The sequence below is a fragment of the Schistocerca gregaria genome, unplaced genomic scaffold (genome assembly GCF_023897955.1).
Source record: "Schistocerca gregaria isolate iqSchGreg1 unplaced genomic scaffold, iqSchGreg1.2 ptg000418l, whole genome shotgun sequence".
In the NCBI taxonomy this organism is placed as follows: Eukaryota; Metazoa; Arthropoda; class Insecta; order Orthoptera; family Acrididae; genus Schistocerca; species Schistocerca gregaria.
In genome coordinates, this window is record NW_026061850.1 from 2,238,152 (window position 1) to 2,244,052 (window position 5,901).

The following is a 5,901-nucleotide window of genomic DNA, read 5'->3' on the forward strand; positions in this document are numbered from 1 at the left end:
CATGCAGCAGGAACGGAATCCTATAGTTGCTACGATTGGCTAAAGGAAAAGTTTTGCAGAATCACGCGAAATCACTTCTGCAAGTGGCTGAGAATCTCGTAATGAATAAAAATTCTGTACTGAGAATTCCAAGGTGGGAGAGGCGAGATTCCTCCCCCCCCCCCCCCTTCCCCCTTCTCAGAATCCTATCCTTCTTTACCTACAGCAAAAAATAAATAAATAAATAAAACTAGAGACATTTCTACTGTGAAACTATTTGCATACAAGAGAACGGCCATTAAAATTTAACTCTTCAAAGTTTTAAGCCCTGCCCCGTTCGAAAATTCAATTTCTTTGTAGTTGCATTTTTTAAAGGTGTACTTGTCTAGACTCCTGGAACGGAAAGGTTTTTTTTTTTTTAATCCGTGCTTTACAAAAGTTTCTACAGTCCATTGTTTGAAGCAGTGTCACGGCTGCCATGAGCCGCGCGGGGTACCCGCCATGTGTCCAACGCCTTGTCACGGTTCGCGCGGCTCCCCCCGTTGGAGGTTCGAGTCCTCCCTCGGGCATGGTTGTGTGTGTGTTGTCCTTAGCATAAGTTACTGTAAGTAGTGTGCAAACATACGGACTGATGGTTCAAATGGCTCTGAGCACTTTGGGACTTAACATCTGAGGTCATCAGTTTCCTAGAACTTAGAACGACTTAAACGTAACTAAATTAAGGACTTCACACACATCCATGCTCGAGGCAGGATTTGAACCTGCGACCGTAGCGGTCGCGTGGCTCCCGACTGAAGTGCCTACAACCGCTCGGCCACATCGGCCGGTCTATCATGTATTCTAGAAGAGCTGCACGGTCGTCAGTGGCGCCTGTTCTTTCTAGAACAGTTACTATCTTCATATCTATGGTTAAACGTCACCCAGCCATTGACCTTCGTCTGTGCGAATGCGCACAGGCTACCGGAAATCTTACGGGAATCGTCACCTTAGTGTGAGCCAGTAATGAGTGGATGGACAAATACCTATTAAGTACATTACGTAATCGGATTGTGGGCGGTTCGGGGTGTGAGTCTCACGGGAAGCGTGCGAGGGATAAATTCCTGCAGTCGTGCTGTTCATTTGTGCCCTCGATAGCTCAGATGGATTGAGCGTCTGCCTTGTAAGCAGGAGATCCTGGGTTCGAGTCCCAGTAGCGGCACACTTTTCAGCTGTCCCCATCGAAGTATATCAACAACACCTGTCGGCAGCTGAGGGTTTCAATTAATTATCAGTTGTGTAGGTGATTCGATGAACCCTTTGCCAGGCACTTAAATGTGTTTTGCAGGGTATCCATATAGATGTAGATGATAACTCGTCCCGTGTCGCACGTGCTCAAAAGGATTCATACTGCAGAATGCATGCAAACATACTCACCGAAAATACGGACGAATATCAAGTGCAGGCTGCCGAGTGCTGCATATCCAGCTTAGACAGATCGGCTTTTCCTGCCAAGAAGAACAGGAAGTTGCTGTCTAGGAACAATCAGAGGTAGAGGAAGGGCTGATAAATACTCCTTGAATTGCAGACTAAACGTAAATAACGAAAATACATTTTTGGTAAAAATTGGTCAAAACATAATCGTTTGCCCTCCGTATTGGATTAGCTGTTTTGAATATTGAAAATCTGACTTCAGATTCGTTTTCAGCGACATTAAGAATATATGTGTAACACTCAGTTCATGCAAATCGAAGTAATAATATAACTAAATGTTTTCCCTAAACTTTGAACACTTTTTTTTTCGAGTAACGATTTTCTCAGAACGGCATGCAGCATAAATTAAAAGTGGTTCGATCTCTTAACTTCTACCTCTGACCCCTAAAAGTAAACACTTTTCTTAGGAACTTATAGCTATAATATGACATTTGTTAATATTAACTAATTTTTGTGTAGGCATAAGGAGTGAAACAAACCCCTCAAAATCGAACTCAAAGTTCGAATTAGCACTGTATCGTTAAATTTAAGGTTGTTTCATTGCGGTTAGGTATGCGCTCCCATTAATTTTATGTATTATCGACTGATGTTATCCATTTTCAAGTTCAGAGAAATAATGTAGTATCAACTGATGTTACCCATTTTTTAATTCAGGTAACATCTGAGGTGCCACACTGCACGCACTCTGCGTACTCCAGTCTCGCAAGCCCTTGATCAAATCATAATTACGGGCGCCATTTTTTATTGAAAATCTAAAATTAAGCTCATAGTATTGTCACTCGTAATTCCCAAACAGATCGTTCGAATGTATTTTCATTGTCTCAAAAAAAATTTCAAATTTACCCTTTTTTGCTCATTTGTATGAGAACCTGGCCGTAACGCCGGAATATAGTCACTAGATTTTTTTTCAGAGACGCTGTACGTTCGCGAGAAGACTTTCGTTCTGCGCGTGTCGAAGGACATTCCTCAGATATTACTGTGTGTGTGCTACTCAGTCGTGCCATTTAAGTGTACATCTTTGCATAGTTTTCCTTTCACGATGTAAACAGTGTTCCGCTCAGTTGCTAACTGGCCAGTGAGTGGTTCCGAAGGTGTCGGATGTGCGGTGCGTTCGGTCTGCTAGGACAACAGCAGACTGGCGTGGTGCGATGGCAGAAGCAGACACTGAGGGAGCTAGCTGCTGGGACGCCAGCGAACAATTTATGCCAAGTAAGACGAAGAGGACTATTCTAAAATTACGAGCCGTCTAAAAAGTGTTTACCATTGGTAAATCTTGCTGTTGAGTCTGACAAAACTGACAGTTTTTCCTAGAGATACAGGAAATCCCCCCACCCCCACTCAATGAATATTTGGTTGTGATGACAGGCCGATTGGTAGTGTAGCCCGAGATCTAAGTTAGGTTGGAAGGTGGTAATTTGATTGAGAGTTGTTTACGCCAACGATTATGAATGCCGACTAAACGTTGTGCGAGCAGATTGCCCTGTAGCGTAGCCTAGTGTTTCCGTCCGCGCCACATTTAACACACTTTCTCTAACTGTGTACAAAAGTCTCACAACAGCCACGATAACTACGTTTCTGGTGGGGGGAGGGTAGAGTCCACTATGTAACTTTCACGGCAAATTTTAGTAACCGCATAAACTAACCGAAATAGAAGCGTCATTTTAACTATATTTCCTTTTGTGGGAAAATAATGGTTCTCCTCTTTTGGCAGCAACTGTAATATGTAGGCGACTTATTAGTTTTTTTTAAACTCTGAATCATGATCTCAATAGACGCAGTGCTTTTTTTACGTTACTTGATTTGTGGTCTATAGTAAACAATGCAACGAATTGGTAAATTCTTTGAAGTTTGACTTGTGTTACATAGACGACGTCTGCAATGTTCGTAAGGCCAAGTTTGCATATATTCGGTGTCTGTTTTTTTGGCCATGTACTGTATAATTAAGGGGAGGAGGATTATGTTCAAGGAGCAGTGCATTAGCAGTCTATGGAGAAATTGAGAATTTGGATCTAACGAACGGCATGCTCGGGCAGTTCGTGATATTCTGTTGACCACTGTGTAATTCGGACACAGTGATCATTGCCTCTCCCTAGTAACCAGGGGACTCGGGTGCTAATCCTGGTCTGGCACAAATTTTCAACAGTGCCCATTGACTAAAGTCTGTGCCCATTGTCAGCTAATATCATTGTTTCGGTGTTAAATAGTATTTTGTTCGCGATACGTGGTTTAGCTTTTTCATGGATAACAGCTTTGAAAAGCGTACAGGTTATATTGATATTCGCTCGTCGTTAGTCCAAGGCAACTATAGCGATTTATAAACACAGTTGTAGTTCGTATTAAGCCCACATACGTAATTGTGTCCTGTGTTTCTTTACCAAGAACTACTCCGTAAGTAATTCCCCTGTAGTGGTATTTTGTTATAGTATTTTGTTTAAATATTTATAGACTGCAGGCTTGGATGAAATATGAAACACATGTCCGAAGTTCCTGTTGATATTGCAGATACTGTTTCATCCGTACTAGGGGCCAAAACATTTCATCAAATACAGAAGGACACAATTTGTCTCGAGATTTAGCAATTTTTCGTAATAGAGGCCTTGCGTCGATATGTTTTTCTCTAATTCTTGTTTGGATTTAATCTTAAAACACACTAACTCTTCCACCACTTATTCGATATGTGTTTTCATCCCTTTCGTAGCCTAGAGTTCCTAAACGGTCGATAATATTAATAATTTCCTTTCTCAATTTTATTTTCTGTAAAATCTCCTGTTTATGGTTATTGCTAACATGTTTCACGTTCTCACTTTTATTATTTTTATTTTTCTAGTTTTGTGCCTTGTAGCCAAATTTTCTTTGAATCTGGTTTTCAATTCTGAAATAGTAACAGTTGAAGGTCAAGAGAAGATTGCGGTCTATTTGAGGAGAGTGGCTTGGAGATTTTTTATAACAGACGTATACAGGTCATGGGGATCCTTACCTATATACATTTACTTCGAGTGTGATGTAGCCCATTCTCTTGTCATGATCTCGGCTGTATCATAGCACATTGTCTCGGTTAGGATGGAGATTTCTGTTGAGAGTTGCCGAAGTCAACGAAAGTGATTACAAAGTAAAGACTGTGCTAACAGAACGATCTCTAGCGTAGTCCAACTCGTTCTTTCTGTCCTTTTAAAGCCTCTTTTAATTAAAAATAACTAAAGCTGCAAGATACAATCACAAAAACTGTATTACGTAATAGAGTACTCCCAGACTATTGTTGTGTAAGTTGTGTGCGTACACTATTTTTTTTTGTTAGTGAATATACACTTTTTTACTCATTTGCTGGGTTTCAGTTTTCCCCGTTTTCTGGCAAAAAACCTTTTCCTGTGAAGGGCCTATTAGCTTGTCGGTTATATTTGTGACATTCTCGACGGTCAGTAATTTCGTGATAGTCCATCCACCGGCGTCATTGTTAACATCTGATATAGATTTAAGTATTAGGAAGGCTAATATGAAGCTAATGCATGAGTAGGTCTAATAATTAATAAAAATAGGAATGCGGGTAAGCTACTACATACAGCATAGTGAACGCATTGTTGTGGCCAAGATAGCCACGAATCCCACGCCTACCAAAGTCGTAAAAGTAGTCCTCAGATGATGAAGAAATTGATGGAATGTGTGATGAGATAAAAGAAATCATTCAGATAGTGATGGGAGATGAAAATTTAATATTAATGGGTGACTGGAATTCGACAGTAGGAAATGGAAGAAAAGGAAACGTAGTAGGTGAATATGGAATGGGGGTAAAAAATTAAAGAGGAAGCCGCCTGGTAGGCTTTTGCCCAGAGCATAACTTAATCATAACTAACACTTGGTTCAAAAATCATGAAAGAAGGTTGTATCCATGGAAGAGACCTGGAGATACTGCAATATTTCATATAGATTATATAATGGTAAGACAGAGATTTAGGAACCATATTTTAAATTGTATGACATTTCCAGGGGCAAATGTGAACTCTGATCACAATATATTGATTATGAACTGTAGATTAAAACTGAAGAAACTGGAAAAAGGTGGGAATTTAAGGAGATGGGACCTGAAAGAACTGACAGAATCAGAAGTTGTACAGTGTTTCAGGAAGAGCATTAGGGAACGATCTACAGGAATGGGGGAACGTAATACAGTGTGATGGGGGATCTGAGTGGTGTACTGTCAAGGGGGAGGGGGTTCCTCAGGGATCAGTGTTGGGGCCGCTATAGTTCCTTATTTAAATAAATGATATGCCCTCAAGTATTACGGGTAACTCTAAAATATTTTTGTTTGCTGATGACACTAGCTTGGTAGTAAAGGATGTTGGGTGCAACATTGACTCCGTTTCAAGTAGTGCAGTACATGACCTCAGTCCATGGCTTGTAGAAAATAAACTAACGTTAAATCACAGTAAGATTCAGTTTTTACAGTTTCTAACACAC

At 40.6% G+C, this 5,901-nt stretch overlaps 1 non-coding gene across 1 annotated transcript; it reads left to right on the forward strand.

Moving 5' to 3' along the window:
- The first annotated feature begins 1,102 nt into the window (after positions 1-1,102).
- Positions 1,103-1,177, forward strand: Trnat-ugu (transfer RNA threonine (anticodon UGU)). Its single transcript has one exon. It is a non-coding gene; the product is annotated as a tRNA-Thr (tRNA).
- The last annotated feature ends 4,724 nt before the right edge of the window (positions 1,178-5,901 follow it).